Source organism: Heptranchias perlo, chromosome 3, assembly GCF_035084215.1.
Source record: "Heptranchias perlo isolate sHepPer1 chromosome 3, sHepPer1.hap1, whole genome shotgun sequence".
NCBI lineage: Eukaryota > Metazoa > Chordata > Chondrichthyes > Hexanchiformes > Hexanchidae > Heptranchias > Heptranchias perlo.
In genome coordinates, this window is record NC_090327.1 from 48,903,261 (window position 1) to 48,919,396 (window position 16,136).

The following is a 16,136-nucleotide window of genomic DNA, read 5'->3' on the forward strand; positions in this document are numbered from 1 at the left end:
CACTCTTCTATGGAGCCTGTTTTCTTGGGTGCCAAAGATATCTGCCTTCCTAAGATTCACTTGCAAGTGGATCTCAGGAGGGCTGCTATCTTCACTGGTGTCTGAGAACTTTGGTGCTGCTCTTTCAGCCTGGATCCATCTTCTTTATTATTGCAAAGTAAGTTGCACATCCACAAACTCTTCTCCTCAACTGCAAGCTTTTAAAAAAGTCTGAACATCAACTCTCTCGTCCAAAAAAAAGTGAGCTCCCAATATTACACAAAAGTAGGAGCTCATTTGCTTAATGTTAATAAGGCAGGGTTCAGAAATCTGAACATGGCCTGCTTCCAACCACATCAGTGAGCATGAAGCTGCAGGGCTCGCTTCTCCCCCAGCATGTGCCCAGGCTTAACGATTTACCCCGCAACCTCTGGATGTGACAGGTAACGACCTTGAAGTAAATAAGATAACTCAAAGTCTGATGAATGTACATTTTTACATACTTCACACACTATATAACGAGCAATTCAAGTACTATCCACAGAGTTAATCTCAGGATCGCAGTGCCACTGAATTCAATCCCAATATTCTCTTGAAGATTGCTTTCAGAAGTCCATCTGATAACATTTCTGTGGAGTAAGGAGAAACGGTGGATGAATCTCATCAGTGTGTGCATTGCTTTCAACGGAGAGATGACGTTCAACCATAATCACACTCATAATAATGCAATGTGCTATGACCCTACAAATGTTGCAATGTCCAGGAGAATCTAACATAAAGGACTAGGTTCTCCTTCCTGCAAGTTTTGGGACTGTGGAAAAGGGTTTACACCTATGTATTCTGGCTGATGTTTTCTTTTTGCCTAGGGTGACCATTTGAGGAGACAGCCTACCACTGCCTTACTGAAGTATTTTTCACCATATGGACTTGGTTGCATGTCTTCACTTCCATACCTTCCTCAGCAATACCAGACTCCTCATGCTGCAAAGAAACTCCTTCCTCCCTGGAGATCAGGGTGGCTTGTTCCGAGCTCAAGATTGAAGGTGCAAAAAAAAAATCAATGGACGAGATTGTGGTTAATTCATGTTTAACTATAATTTGAAAGCCAATACGACAAATGAAGCATTAAAGAAGATTTCAAATTTATTAAGAAGCAATTAATTATGGATCATGAATGGTAAATATGCTTTAAAGAATTTGCTTCTAAATGACTGCAATGCGTATGACAATAATGATGTACCTGTTATGTGATTTAATAGAAGACAATTTCTAATATAATGTGAAATTTACTAGGATCAGTGGAGTCAGATATTTGGTCAGACCCTTGCTCAGCAGATGGAATAGTTGACCTACCCTTAGCGACTAATTTTGAGTATGCGCTGGCAAGATATGACGGGGGTTAAACTGGATAACCCCTGAAACCGGACGCAGGCGTGAGATTCGTGCCGCCTAATAATCTGCAAGATTGCTGCATGCAGCCAGCGCTGTTGAGTGACTGCACTCACCAGCAGGGGGCCTGATATGGGGTGTGGCCAGCACTACTTAAAGGCAGCCTGCACTTCTTAAAGGGGAGGCGTACTGTCAATTCAATCAGTAGAGGAAGAAAAATCTAATGGCTGGATCTACAAGAGAGCATGCACCAGGGTTCTCCAATGATGCACTGGGGGTCTTGGTGGAGGAGGTGGATGTACGGAGAGCCATCCTGTACCCGCAGGGTGGCAGGAGACCCTCCAGACACCAGCTGAGGAAGCATTGGGAGGAAGTGAATGCCAGGAGCATTGCACGAAGCACGTGGATGCAGTGCAGGAAAAAGTTCAATGATTTGACGAGTGGTCAAGGTGAGTGAATGCATGCGTCAAGTGGCACATCCTACCAACTGCACGACTGCTTCATGCACGACATCCCCCATCACCCACCCATCAAACACTTCCCATCCATACGCAACGCTGCACTTCCGATGCTGCATCTCACCCGCACATAGTACCACTCTTGTAAGCCACATACCCACAACTTACAGGTCACACACACTATTCAACCATGACAGCCATATCACCCAAATATCTTGCAGGACACTCACTAACACACTTCCCTCTGTCTTGCAGGAGGTGGTGGCACATAATAGCCGGCAGCAAAACTAAGAGGGCAATAATAGTAGGGGACTCCAACTACCCTTCAAATGGCGGAGCAGGCACGAGGGACTGAATGGCCTACTCCTGTTCCTATGTTCCTAACATCAACTGGGATTCAAACAGTGTGAGGGGCACAGAAGGCGCGAAATTCTTGATCGGTGTCCACGAGAACTTTTTTAGCCAGTAAGTGACAAGCCCAACAAGAGGGGATGCAATTCTAGATTTAGTCCTGGGAAATGAAGATGGGCAAGTGGGTGAAGTGACAGTGGGTGACCATATTGGGGATAGTGACCACAATTCAGTTAGTTTTAGCATTATTAAGGAAAAGGAGAGTTAAATCAGGAGTAAACGTTTTAAATTGGGGGAAGACAAATTTTACAGAACTAAGAGGTGATTTAGCAGAAGTGGACTGGACACAACTACTTGAGGAGAAATCAGTGGCAGGCCAGTGGGAGGCACTAAAAAGTGAAATTCTACGGGTACAATGCAGACACGTCCCCTCAAAAGAAAAAGGGTGGCACTGCCAAATTTGGAGCCCCCTGGTTGTCTAGAAGTATACGGGGCAAGATAAAGCAGAAAAAGAAAGCTTATGACTGTCACAGAAAACTAAATACTGCAGAAAGCCTAGAGAAGTATAGAAAGTACAGGGATGATGTAAAAAAGGAAATAAGGAAAGCAAAGAAAGGGCATAAAAAATATTAGCAGGTAAGATTAAAGAAAACCCAAAGATGTTTTATCAGTACATGAAGAACAAGAGGATAGCTAAGGAAAAGGTGAGACCTATCAGGGATGATAAGGGTAACTTGTGTGTAGAAGCAGAGGATGTGGGTAGGGTTTTAAATGAATATTTTGTCTCCGTGTTCAGAAAGGAAAGGGATAATCCGGACGTAATAGTTAAAGAGGAGAGGTATGAAATATTGGATAAGGTAAACATTACGAGAGAGGAAGTACTAGAGGGACTGGAATCCTTGGAAGTTGATAAGTCACCAGGGCCGGATGGATTGTTTCCTAGGCTATTGAAGGAAGCCAGGGAATAAATAGCAGATGCTCGGAGGATCATTTTCCAATCCTCACTAGATACAGGGGAGGTACCCGGAGGACTGGAAGACTGCAAACGTAGTACCATTGTTTAAAAAGGGTACGAGGGAAAGGCCGAACAATTATAGGCCGGTCAGTCTTACCTCGGTGGTGGGCAAACTATTAGAATCAATACTGAGAGGTAGGATAAACTGTCACTTGGAAAGGCATAATTTAATCAGGGATAGTCAGCATGGATTTGTTCAGGGAAGGTCATGCCTTACAAATCTGATTGAATTCTTTAAGGAAGTGACGAGAAGGATTGATGAGGGTAGTACAGTGGATGTTGTCTACATGGATTTTAGTAAGGCATTTGACAAGGTCCCACATAGCAGACTGGTCAGAAAGGTAAAAACCCATGGGATACAAGGAAATGTGGCGAATTGGATCCAAAATTGGCTCAGTAACAGGAAACAAAGGGTAAAAGTCGATGGATGTCTTTGCGAATGGAAATCCGTTTCCAGTGGTGTGCCACAGGGCTCAGTGTTGAGTCCCTTGCTGTTTGTGGTATATATTAATGATTTGGATTTGACTGTAGGGGGCATGTTTGGCAAATTTGCAGACGACACAAAAATTGGCCATGTAGTTGATAGTGAAGAGGATAGCTGTAGACGCCAAGAAGATATCAATGGGTTGGTGGAGAGGGCAGAAAAGTGGCAAATGGAATTCAACCCGGAGAAGTGTGAGGTAATGCACTTAGGGAGGGCAAACAGTAAAAGGGAATATGCAATAAACAGGAATATATTGAGAGGGGTAGAGGAAGTGAGAGACCTTGGAATGCATGTGCACAGGCCCCTGAAGGTGGCAGTACAGGTAGATAAGGTTGTGAAGAAGGCATACGGAATGCTCTCCGTTATTAGCTGAGGTATAGAATACAAAAGCAGGGATGTAATGATGGAACTGTATAAAATGCTGGTAAGGCCACAGCTGGAGTATTGTGCGCAGTTCTGGTCACCACATTACAGGAAGGACGTAATTGTTCTGGAGAGAGTGCAGAGAAGATTTACAAGAATGTTGCCAGGGCTTGAAAATTGTAGCTACGAGGAGATTGGATAGGCTGGGGTTGTTTTCCTTGGCGCAGAGGAGGCTGAGGGGTGACTTGATTGAGGTGTACAAAATTATGAGGGGCCCAGATAGAGTAGACAGGAAGTACCCGTTTCCCCTAGCGGAGAGTTCAAGAACTAGAGGACATAGATTTAAGCTGATTGGCGGAAGGATTAGAGGGGACATGAGGAAAAGCTTTTTTACCCAGAGGGTGGTGGGTGTATGGAATTCGCTGCCTGAATTGGTGGAGAGGCAGGGGCCCTCAACTCTTTTAAAAAGTACCTGGACCTGCATCTAAAATGGTGTAAGCTTCAGGGCTATGGACCAGGTGCTGGAAGGTGGGATTAGAATGGGCACCTGGTTGTTCTTCCAGCAGGTGCAGACACGATGGGCTGAATGGCCCCCTTCTGTGCTGTATCTTTTCTATGGTTCTATTTTTGTTAGACAAGGGTATTAAGGGTTACGGAACCAAGGCAGGTAGATGGAGTTAAGATACAAAGCAGCCATGATCTAGTTGAATGGCAGAACAGGTTCGAGTGGCTGAATAGCCTACTCCTGTTCCTCGGACTCTTTTTTTGTCACTCCTGCCCAGACTTTGCTATCCTTAAGAGATAGAGGTAGACCAGGAGACACAATTATCTATCTTCATTATTAATTTTTTTTTGCTTTGTTCGGTTTCATGACTGTGTAGCTTCCTCATCAGCTTTCCTAATACCCAACTCCAAGCAGAAACTAAGCCACACACATTAAGAAACTGCTGCTGACTTATTTCCAGTCAAGGTAGTAAAATATTATAATTTGATCTAATTTGCCATTGGCTGACCTTACACACAACCCAGGCAATACAGAAAAAAAAAATCATATTTACAGCCCAGTAGTAAAGCACTGTTAAAAAGTGGAAAGTTTCTGTTATGTCCTTCCCCCTGACCCTCCAAGTTAGATTAAGTAAACAGGGTAAAAGTAATTTAAAATTGACTTCAAAAACCTCTTAAAAAAAAGGAGTCCATTTGTCCCTGTGCCAGGGGAATGGCCAGTACATGAAACCAAACGGATTCATCCATATTTACAATGAGACTTGGCGAGCCTTAGTTGGTATTACCACCTGTACTCAAACTAATTAGATCAAGGTTGCTTGGTGACAGGGCAGTCATTGAAATGTTATGTATGCAAGTTTGAAGTCTAAAAATTTGATGAATTAATTGCCCTGACATTTCTTGAATTGGAGGAAAAAAGCTTGATTTCCTCCAGGGAGCTCAGCGATTTTGGCCAGATCTCTAATCTGCTAGGCTTCGACCCGGTTTAGACTAGCCCTTTAAATTCTGGTGGTGGGGGGGGGGGGGGGGGGGGGGAAAGAGGGTGCTATCTATGGAAGATCTTCTTCCCACCCTGCCCTATGTCAAGGGGCACGTCTGAGGGTTTCCTGGACTTCCCCAGGAAATGTAATCCTTCACACCGTCTGTCGGCCTCCACGGAGCTCATACTAGCTGAGAGCTGGTGTGAGTCTCATTGAAGCCTGTAAAAGATCCCAAATCTTTATTGGGGAAAGGTAATTGATCCCAGAAGCATGATTGAGTACCTTTCCAAAATGGATTGTTTGCTTCATCAGGAAAAGTGTTTCTTTGAGGACTCACTGGGCATTCCTTCTGCTGGTGGAGCAGTATGCGTCTGCTCAAACATTCCTGCTGGTGGTTGGGGGCAGCATTGCAGGTGCACCCTTGCAGGCTAGAGCAGGTGTGAGCTTCACTCCGACGCACTTGCGCTAGTGGAGCGGAACCCCTAGAATTTCTGCACCATTATCTCTAATGACTGATCCATCAAGGGTTATGCTGGAGAGGAAGACAGTTAACACCGGTGACATTAAAGGCTTATTTTGACAAAGATACTGTCACAGCTGTTCAGTTCTCATGATACTGGGTGAGAATTTTGTATAGCCCACATACAAATATTGCTTCAGGGAGCCTATGAAAGCTACTTCATCCAAAAATCTTGCAGATTATCAAACCGTGTAAGAAGTATGTTCTAAAAAGAGGATACTTTAACCCTTCGTGGACTGATTCTATCTCATCATTTTCAAAGTATTTGCACAGTCATCAAATTGCTGTCTCTTACTGCTTCAGGGTATTATCCTACTTTTGAATAAATCTATTAGTTTTAGCTTGAATGTTAATAATCTGACAGTGTAATTTAATGCCTTTCAGAGCAATCTGAAAAATGTGGAATCCCACCTGATCTTCGGTGCAATGCGCTTTAATGGTAAATATTAATCCTGTGACACACTATCATACTCAATGCACGTAAAAAAGATAGAGATTTCCGTTTGTAGGATACTTGGTCTACTTATGGAAACTGCCTTTTTTGCTGTGAAAACAAGTTAAGAGCGTTACAAGAAAGGCTGAACTGTAACAATAAATAGCTGCCATCTGTATACAATCACCAAACAGTGCCTCACTATCTCTGTGTTTTCTCTCACTGCACTCTCTTTCCTCTGATTCCCACTCTCTGTTCGGTCTTTCTTTTTGCTCTGTTCTGTCAGCTCTGCAGTATACCTGGCAACATTGTTCACTTTGTGCTCTCACCAACCCTTTTCTAGTCATGAGTTGCCCTAAATCCACTAACATTTACTAGAGTGCTTGCCTTGTCATTGCTGCTACCAATGTTCTATTTTCTCAACACCTGCTGTGAATTGATGAGAATACAGACTGGTCTTTACTGTGTTAACTGATCTCAGCTTGGGAATGTTGGGGACAGCACATTTGCTTCAGTGTGCCCGGCCAGCTAAAACTAGCTATGTAGGTTTGGACATGAAGAATCACCACTTGGTTAAGACATCAAAGGACTCCCGATTTTATCGGAACTGTACCCCAGCATGAGTCACTGTGCTCAGGAGAGATGGGGGAGAAAAGGAAGAAATTGGAAAGAACGTGAGCTGGTGAACCAAGAATCTGAGGTGTGTGACAAAGGGATGGATATGTGAAAATCATAGGAAAATGAGAGGCACAAAAATCTAGGAGAAAATCAAAAGCTAACAGTTGGAATTAAAGAATGTCTACTTCAGTAAGGTGCTAGAGGGTTGCACACTTTACCACCACAACATAAATCACTATCTTCAGGGAATAAAGATAGAAAAAGTAATCTAGCTTGTATCTGTAAATGGACCAAATTTTTTTTTAAAATCTTACTTTCACAATTGTCTCCCCCGACCCCTCATCTGAAGGCATTGCCTACTTCCAAATGTGCTGGTCATCCTCTAATGCTTTGACCAAATGGCCATTCTTCATGTCAGCTTTGCCAGTAAGTGCCAACAGGTTATTTGACTATATGGAGCATCACAGTTAATCCCAATACTGTCCTGAATTACTGGATACCAATGAGGAATGCAAACCCTGGCTGTTTTCCCCCTCCTTAACCCAAGAGTGCTGAGACTAATTGTAGCCATCACCCTGCCCCGCTGCTGGCATAACCTGACAGCACAGGCTAGGGATCAAACCTGGAGTCTTGCTGTTCTGTATGGAAGAGCTATTTACCAATCCATCAACAGAGCCATCAGAAATTCATTTAACAATAGAAATGCCTTGGAATCCTCGCTTTTTCTAGCTGAATACATGAAATAAAGTAAACAACTGACACATTCTACAAAATCAGACACAGGAGGTTTCAGATATGCATGCATAATTTTACTAATATTGAAGCTAATTAGCTGCTTCAAAAGGAATCACTGAATAAGAGTGCAGATTATAAAAATCAGTAACAAAACAGCTGTGGCAGGCCGAGCTGGAGAGCTAACCCTAAAATAGTGCAAAGCGATTGAAATGCCAGAGATTTTCTCATTGTAATAGGCACAATTCTGCAGTTAAAATTCTGGTCCAAACCACTACTACTATATAAATGCAGGTCACTGCACCTCAGTCTGTACATCCAGGCTCAAACATTTCTGTCTCATGCATATATGTAGTATGGGTTTTATGGATTATTAACCGTTAAAGGCCAAAATCATTACCACTAGTTAGATGTGTAAATATTAGACAGCAGCTACAGGTACAGCAAAAGCAAAATACTGCAGATGCTGGAAATCTGAAATAAAAACAGAAAATGCTGGAGAAGCTCAACAAGTCAGGCAGCATATGTGGAGAAAGAAACAGAGTTAACATTTCAGGTCAAAGACCTTTCGGCAGAACTGGAAGATGTTAAGAGTTAAAGTTTTTGAGCAAGTACAGAGCTGGGGGGGGGGGTGGGGGGGTGGAAGGAAGGAGGGGAGGAATGAACAGAAGGGAAGGTTTGTGATAGGGTAGAGGGCACGAGTGATTAATGACAAAAGGGACGATGGTGCAAGGCAAGGAAGGTGGTAATGAATCACAGAATCATAGAAAGGCTACAGCATGGAAGGAGGCAATGCAGGGACAGGTTAAGAAACAAAAGATTGGTCAGGAGTAGCTGTAAATGGCAGCAGCAGAATCATTACCAACAATGGCTGACCGAAAAAAATGGGAGCAGTGGTTTGATTTGAAGTTACTGAAATCAATGTTGAGTCCAGAAGTTTGTGAAGTGCCTAAACAAAAGATGAGATATTGTTCCTCGAGCTTACGTTGAGCTTCATTGCAACAGTGTAAGAGGCCGAGGACAGAGAGGTGGGAGTGGGAAAGGGAATTAAAATGGCAAGTGACCGGCAGGTCAGGGTTACACTTGCGAACAGAGCAGAGGTGTTTCAGCAAAGTGTTCACCCACTCTGCGTTTGGTCTCCCCAATGTAGAGGAGACCGTATTGTGTGCAGCGGATACAGTATACTAAATTGAAAGAAGTATAAGTAAATTGCTGTTTCACCTTTATTATAGCTACAGATACAGAGTGTATTTTACATCTACAAATTTTAAACCATTTAAATTATACTTATTGATATGGCAGTGGCATTGCTTATGAAAAAAGTATATTTAACATTTTATTATATGTAAATATATATGTGTGTTATGTATAAAAATTTAGAGACCTGTCCATCTCACTTCAGGGGCATCATTTTAGCACCCGCTATCGGGTGCGTTCCTAGCAGTGGGGGGGGGGGGCTCCGAAAATCGGAGAATTCCGGAGCGAGTCCGAAGCCCGGCTCCAACCCGCCCACTTCCGGGTTCCCCACTGACGCGCCGGCGTGCGCACGCAGCCCCCGCTGGTGGGAATCCCACAGGCAATTAAAGCCAGTGGGATGCCACTTGAAAGTATTTATCTTGCTTGTTCAGGTCATTAACTGACCCGATTAAGGGATTATGTGAGGAGGGGTGGGATTTTATAGAAAACTGGGACTGTTTCCCATACTGGGGCAAACACTCCCAGTTCAAATGCACTGTGGCAGCTGCAAAGGTCCATTTGATAGGGGGAGACCCTCACTCATTGCAGGAGGCCACTCTGTCACTTGGGACAAAGTTTGGCCTCCACCACCCTCCTCCTGACAATCAAAGTCACCAACTTGCACACTTACCCCCGGGGACCCCCTCAGATGTACATCTTCCGGATGGGGGCCGCCGTAGCTGCAGTCATGACCTCCTCGGAGGGCGAACAGCATCACCAGCCTCACCACCCACACCGTCCACCTCTGACACGTGGAGCTCCACAAAAAAAAGTGCTGTGACACATCCACCTGCACGGCAGGAGGGAGGGCTACCGCAGAGGGAGATGCGTCGCAGAGGGCACTACCTTCGCCACAGACCGAGGCTCAGCTTCCTGGACCTCTCTGAGCAGCAGTGCACACGGAGGCTCAGTCACTCGACATGTAGTCGTGGACATCTGCAGCCTCCTTCATGCCGAACTGCTCCCGGCTGGCCCGAGCACCATCTTCTTACCTGTCGCTGTCAAAGTCACCACTGCCCTCAACAACTTCTCCTCCGCATCCTTCCAGGGTGCCACTGGGAACATCACCGACGTCTCTCAGCCGCCTGCACAAAAGAGCCCTGCAAATACACCTACACCCACTCTGCAGTGACACAATGGGTGGCATCAGTTGTGGGTCTTCATAGTGATCCTCAGGAAAGAGCATTATTGCACAAACCACACAAGATTCGCAAAGACATGGCAGTAGTGGTGCCAATATAATATGTGATGTGAGTTGGTCAGAAATTCAATGTAAGTAACAACCATAACAAACCCTCAAACACCCTTGTGCATCCCCTTCATGCTCACGACATGTTTGCCTTACGCTGCCTACTGCACATATGTGATGCATGCCCTGTGGCTGCAGCACTGGTAGTGGCAGGTTGAGTGAGGCTGACCGTGAAAGAGATGCACGAGAGGGTGTGTATGAGATAGAGCCATGAGATTGTATGAGAATTGGGTTGAGTGGTAGTGGCGGGATGAGTAATGGTGAGGTGAGTAAGTGCAGGTAAGATGAGGATGAGGTTTGAGTGGATGTGAGGGGTGATGTGACAGAGTAGTGTTGGCAGTGCAGAAGGAGATGTGGGGTGGGGGCGGTGATGTGGCAGATGGAGTGTAGGGGAATGAGTAAGTGTACTTACTTTGGCTGACCTACGAGGTCATTGGAGCGCCTCCTGCACTGTATGCAGGTGAGTGATATGTTGGTGGTGCAGGTGACCTCCTCTGCCACCTCAAGCCAGGCCTTCCTGGTGGCAGAGGCAGGCCGCTTCCTCCCGCCCGCCGGGGTTGGGGGGCGGGGGGGGGGAAGATCTCTGTCGTCCCCCTCCTCCTCATCCCATCTATTGATACCTGGAGTGAGGCATCATTAAACTGGGAGCAGCCTTCCCCCGGGGCTGCTCCATGCTGTCATTTTTTCTATTTGTTGCAGCATCTGTCAGTGAAGGACTGCCCCTTTAAATAGAGCTCCTCCAGCTGACAGATCTTACTGCGCATGCGCAGCCCGCCCGACGCGCAGATCAGCAGTGGGGAACCCGGAAGACAAGGTAAGTGGATCCAATTGGGCTGCGATCGCGCGGGTGGCAGACTGATTTCACCGGGCGCGCCCCCCCCGCGAACCCGCAGCCTTGCTAACATCGAGCCCCAGGTATCACACGTGCAAAATTTCTGTGTCATTCATTAAAACTATTCTTTTAAAAAAAACAGAAAGCCAGTCATTTTCTGTTGGTTTCTTCTCACCTTGTAGTGGAACCAGGGATTATGGAAGCAGCTGCAAATCTAGAGAAACATTTACCCTCCAATTCAGGGTGCGTTTAACTGGAATTATGCTTTAATTGACTCAGGTTGTACCTATTTACTGCAGCCAGACCTTGTGGCCTTAAAGGGATAAGCCCTTTCGCGGCAGAGTAGTATGTTGTGCATTACATGGTACATTGCTTCTCTCCTTACAAAAGTGCATAACCCCAAATTTCCATGAACACAGGGGAAATGTACTTTTATATTTATACATTTCTTGCTATTCCATTGTGCTGCATATCACAATTCAATTGGCAGAGCTCCTGGCATGTCTTTGGGGGAAATCAGATGATGCACTGTTTTATAACAAGAGTGTTATAAAGAAAGTGTGATGGAGAATGTTACAGGAGGTAAGTGCGACACTTCCAGGAAGTGCATGCTATATGCAAGATTTTTAATATATTACAGATGAGAATCAATATTGAATTATTCCCCCTTCAAATTTACAGACAGTTTATACGGGTGACACTTTGAAGTATGATATCCACTTACCCAGGAGTGAGTAATACAGACATGCTATACAAAGCTTTTAAGTATACACCCTTATGACCTTGGAAATACATTATCGAAGGAAATTTATTTTGTAGCCCAAGGAATTTCAGTTGAAATTGTTCTCTGATGTAACTCTGTTCTTGTGATATCATTCCTGGCTACCACTGGACAATGGCAAATGAGATTTTTTTCAGTCACATTTTTCAAATGGACTAATCACAGCACTTAAAATCAGTGAGAAACAGTTGCTATGGAAACAATCACATTCCAACCAACAGACAGACCCATATTTTTACACATACATGCTTGCATAGGACCAAGGGTGGGGTCTAGGTTAGCCAATCACAAATCAAAAAAGATTATACAAGGGGAAAAAAAGGTGATTTAATATATAAAAAAGCTACTGGGGTAGGCTTGATGGACCAGCTGGTCATCAATTTTGTATGTTTGTAGAAAGAAATCTGGGAAACTGCCATGTTTGCTTAACATAGGCTGATCATTATTCTTTGCAGGAAGTTAATAGTTTACTTAATGCCCATTTAGCATTGGTGCACTTTGTGCTCCTGACCATAGCAGAGAAATTTAATTTTTGCCTTAATTACATAATTAAAACAGTGGGGAGATAAAGAAAGTTCAGCTCAGCAGATAAGTAGATCAGGATTCATCAAGGGGAATTTAAATCTTGGAAACCCAATCCCACCCCCTCCAAATGACCTTTGAACACGTGGTTCAAAGCCTGTCTCAATGAGGGCAAAGACTCCAGCCTGGTTGGAAAGCCGATGGACTGCTGATAAGCGTGTGACCAACTGGATTGTTATGCATTTGTTTAACAGAGCTCTGGACCAATGCTGATATGGGCAGTCAGTCATTCAGTGATTGTACAGTAATGGTTTATTGGTCCCTGGTAATCATATGACCATTCAGCTGTGGCTCAGTTGGTGGCACTCTCGCCTCTGAGTCAGAAGGTCGTGGGTTCAAGTCCCACTCTAAAGACTTATGGACAAAATCTAGGCTGACACTCCAGTGCAATGCTGAGGGAGTGCTGCATTGTTGGAGATGCTGTCTTTCAGATGAGATGTTATACTGAGGCCCCGTCTGCCCTCTCAGGTGGACGTAAAAGATCCCACGGCACTATTTCGAAGAAGAGCAGGGGAGTTATCCCTGGTGTCCTGGCCAATATTTATCCCTCAAACAACATTACTAAAACACAGATTATCTGGTCATTATCACATTGCTATTTGTGGGACCTTGCTGAGCGCTAATTGGCTACATTACAACAGTGACTACACTTCAAAAATACTTTGTTGGCTGTAAACCGCTTTGGGTCGTCCTGAGGTCATGAAAAGCGCTATATAAATGCAAGTCTTTCTTTTATTACTACTCTGCACTGGTCCATGGAAGTGTCAGTTGGCTCAGTTAGTTGCAATGTTGCCTCGGAGTCAGAAGGTTGTGGGTTGAAATCTCACACCAATACTTGAGCACATGGACTAAGATATAACTCCAGTGCAGTACTGAGGGAGTCCTGCATTGTCAGAGTTGTTGCCTGCTCTGGGGCTTCAAGTAGAACAAAATGGCTGCTAGAGTTGTTTACATAGCAAGTCACATCCCTTCAAAATAATTCATTGTATGTGAAGTGCTTTGAAACTTTTGTGTCAAATGTAATGAGGCTCTACTTAAATACAAAATTTACTTTCACAAACAACTCGGTATAAAAATAAGGTCAAGCCCAAATTGCCACTCTCTGCTGTGATTAAAAACTGGAGGGTACCTTCCCCCGACCTTTTTTCTCCAGTTTCTAAAATCACAGCAGAGGGTGGTAATTCTACCACTACACCCACTCATTACTTAATTCTGCTCATTCAACATTAATTAATTATCAGTGGTAAAAACATTTCACACAGCAGGAGAAGGAAACAATCAAAAATCAGGTACCACAACTGTAGGAATCTCTAGGTTGACTCATTTAAAGCCACAGTATGTGTTTCCTTTCTTGTATAAATGACTTCAAAATGTTTGGTCTTTATCCACGTATGAAATATTTTCCATAACACCTTGTGCATACAACACTAACATGTTGGTGCATCAAGCCTCTGCTGTAAATTCTGGACAAGAAGCATCATTAAGTGTGAAAGAGATGACCATCAATTTCCAGAGTCTATTACATCCACTGAAATCTTTTCCTTACCTCCTGTCATTCTTTTCAATAACACTAGCTGAAAAAAATTAAACATTCAAGTCTTCAAAATACACCTCTTCATATCCCAACACTGTTTTGTTTTATCTTTTATTGAAAACCTTGAGGGGCAATTTTCATCTGCATGCTGCTTCCTTCATGCTGGAAGAAAGGGCGGTAGGCAGATTAATTATTTTTTAAAACATTTTTTATATAAAAGACCTACTGCTCACTGGCAAGGGCTCCAGTCAGTAGCCATATTAAAATATTTAAATCAGCATCCTACATTGATTAAAGTTATGATGGGTTCCTTTAAAGGGACCGCTGCAGGCCATTCCAGAAACCTTAACAAAAAAAAGGTGCGGCATTGACTGCTCCTGCTGGTCCCACAAAAATCCAACCTCCGCCCCTTAAGAACCCACTCCTGTCTCAGATTTAAGAACAGCCGCCAGATTCCCCCCCCCCCCCTCCCCAAAGTGAGCTGCCTGGTTCGGGCTCCTGCTGGGTTGCCCCACACGCTGCCCACCTGACGTGCACCCAACCCAAAAATCACCCCCAACGTTCTTTATTTGGTTGACATTTTCACAACTGCATACACTCCTCTCAGACACATACCTGTCTTAACGGGTAATTTATCTCCTCATTTTGGGATTTACTTTCTACTACGGCTGATCAATTTCAGTTAATTAAATTAAAGCATATATTAAAAAATTCATTTCTTTATAGCAGCAGAGCTCTATGTGACAGCTTGTTAGAATATATTTAAAAAGTCTTATATTTTATGGATCAATCATTTAGTCTGACAGCTAATCTTCATGTATGAATACAATATAAGGAGCACTAGATTACTTTAGGTGGAACGTGTGCTCCACTTTTGCATGGTTTATATTATTATTCCTTTCCATGAGTAATGACAACTATTAACTCCATTCCAAATTTCCAACCTCCGGACTCAATTCTCTATAGCCTATTTCTACTTGACAGTTCTAAAACTTCACTTTGCTGCATAAAATATATGTTTGCTACTACTACTTTGTGTGCAAAACTAAGCAAAAATGTCTCAATGGTAGCAATGAAAATATAGTGGCATTCATGAATATTGTTTATTTTGCTATAATTCTTTGGCAGTTGCTAAGGCCATTCAAATGTTTTTTAAAAATAATTCCAGCTCCCAATATGGTATCGCTAACATTTTGTTCCATTAATGTGATTAAAAACCCATTTGGTTCTGTAAAATAAATGGCGTGTTCAAAAGTTGCAGGATCTAGTATGTAGCAACAATGGGCCCCATTTTACATGAGCACTTTGGATTTACATGAACAATGCTAAATCTAGCCCCTGGGCTACAATGCAAAATGGTTTTTACTCTGTGACATGGGCAACTTCCCCAAACACTTGACCAGTATCAAAAAGTTATAGCTGGTGGAATTCTGCATAAAACACTAACATGTTGGTGCACCAAGCCTCTGCCTTACATTTCTTTTTTCAAATTATTGGCAAATTACAATTTTTATCCCAAAACATTATGTTATTGAATTGCTGTAGCTAATTTACCTATTGAAAACCCAGAGGGACAGAAACACTTATTGGCAACTGCACTGTTTATAAAGACTATTTGGTTCACTAATCTCAGACTTGTTTCATGTTTAAGTTGGCTGAGATATGACACCACAGAAAGTTGGGGGGGGGGGGGGATTTTTACTCCCCGTCTGGCCACGAAACTAGGCAGGGGGGCCAGCTAAAATGGAACAGAAAAAAAACATATCTGTTGGCCTCCTGCCCTGATAGTGCCAACAGCAATTTTAAATTGCAGGCACTAAGGACACCCTACCGGAGCCGGTGGGATTCTTGTTTAAAAATGCAGATCAGGCTCCGATAACATCATCGGAGTCCCAGTGCAATCTCGACAGGACAAACCTGTTGGGGAGTGGGTCCAGGGCCAGAAAAGGCCCAGTAAGGTAAGTTATTGTAAATTTGCTGTAGTTTTCATGTGAGCCAGGAGGAGCAGCTGTGCTTCTATGGGCGCCACAAGGAAACCTTGGGTCCACCCTGTCATGGCCTTCCCTCCCCCTCCCCCAACTGCATGTCCAGCTGAT

The 16,136-nt window shown here is 43.7% G+C and overlaps 1 protein-coding gene and 1 long non-coding RNA gene across 11 annotated transcripts in view; one reads left to right on the forward strand and one right to left on the reverse strand.

The window, feature by feature from the left end:
• The window catches only part of LOC137313685 (uncharacterized), a 46,134-nt gene extending 44,915 nt beyond the window's left edge, over positions 1-1,219 (forward strand). For all 3 annotated transcript variants that reach the window (XR_010961047.1, XR_010961045.1, XR_010961046.1), the window contains one exon: positions 846-1,219. This is a non-coding gene — a long non-coding RNA (uncharacterized lncRNA). The remainder of the gene's footprint in view (positions 1-845) is intronic.
• Positions 1-16,136, reverse strand: part of LOC137313599 (RNA-binding Raly-like protein) — a 669,041-nt gene that overhangs the window by 197,756 nt on the left and 455,149 nt on the right. The gene's annotated exons all lie outside the window — the stretch shown is intronic.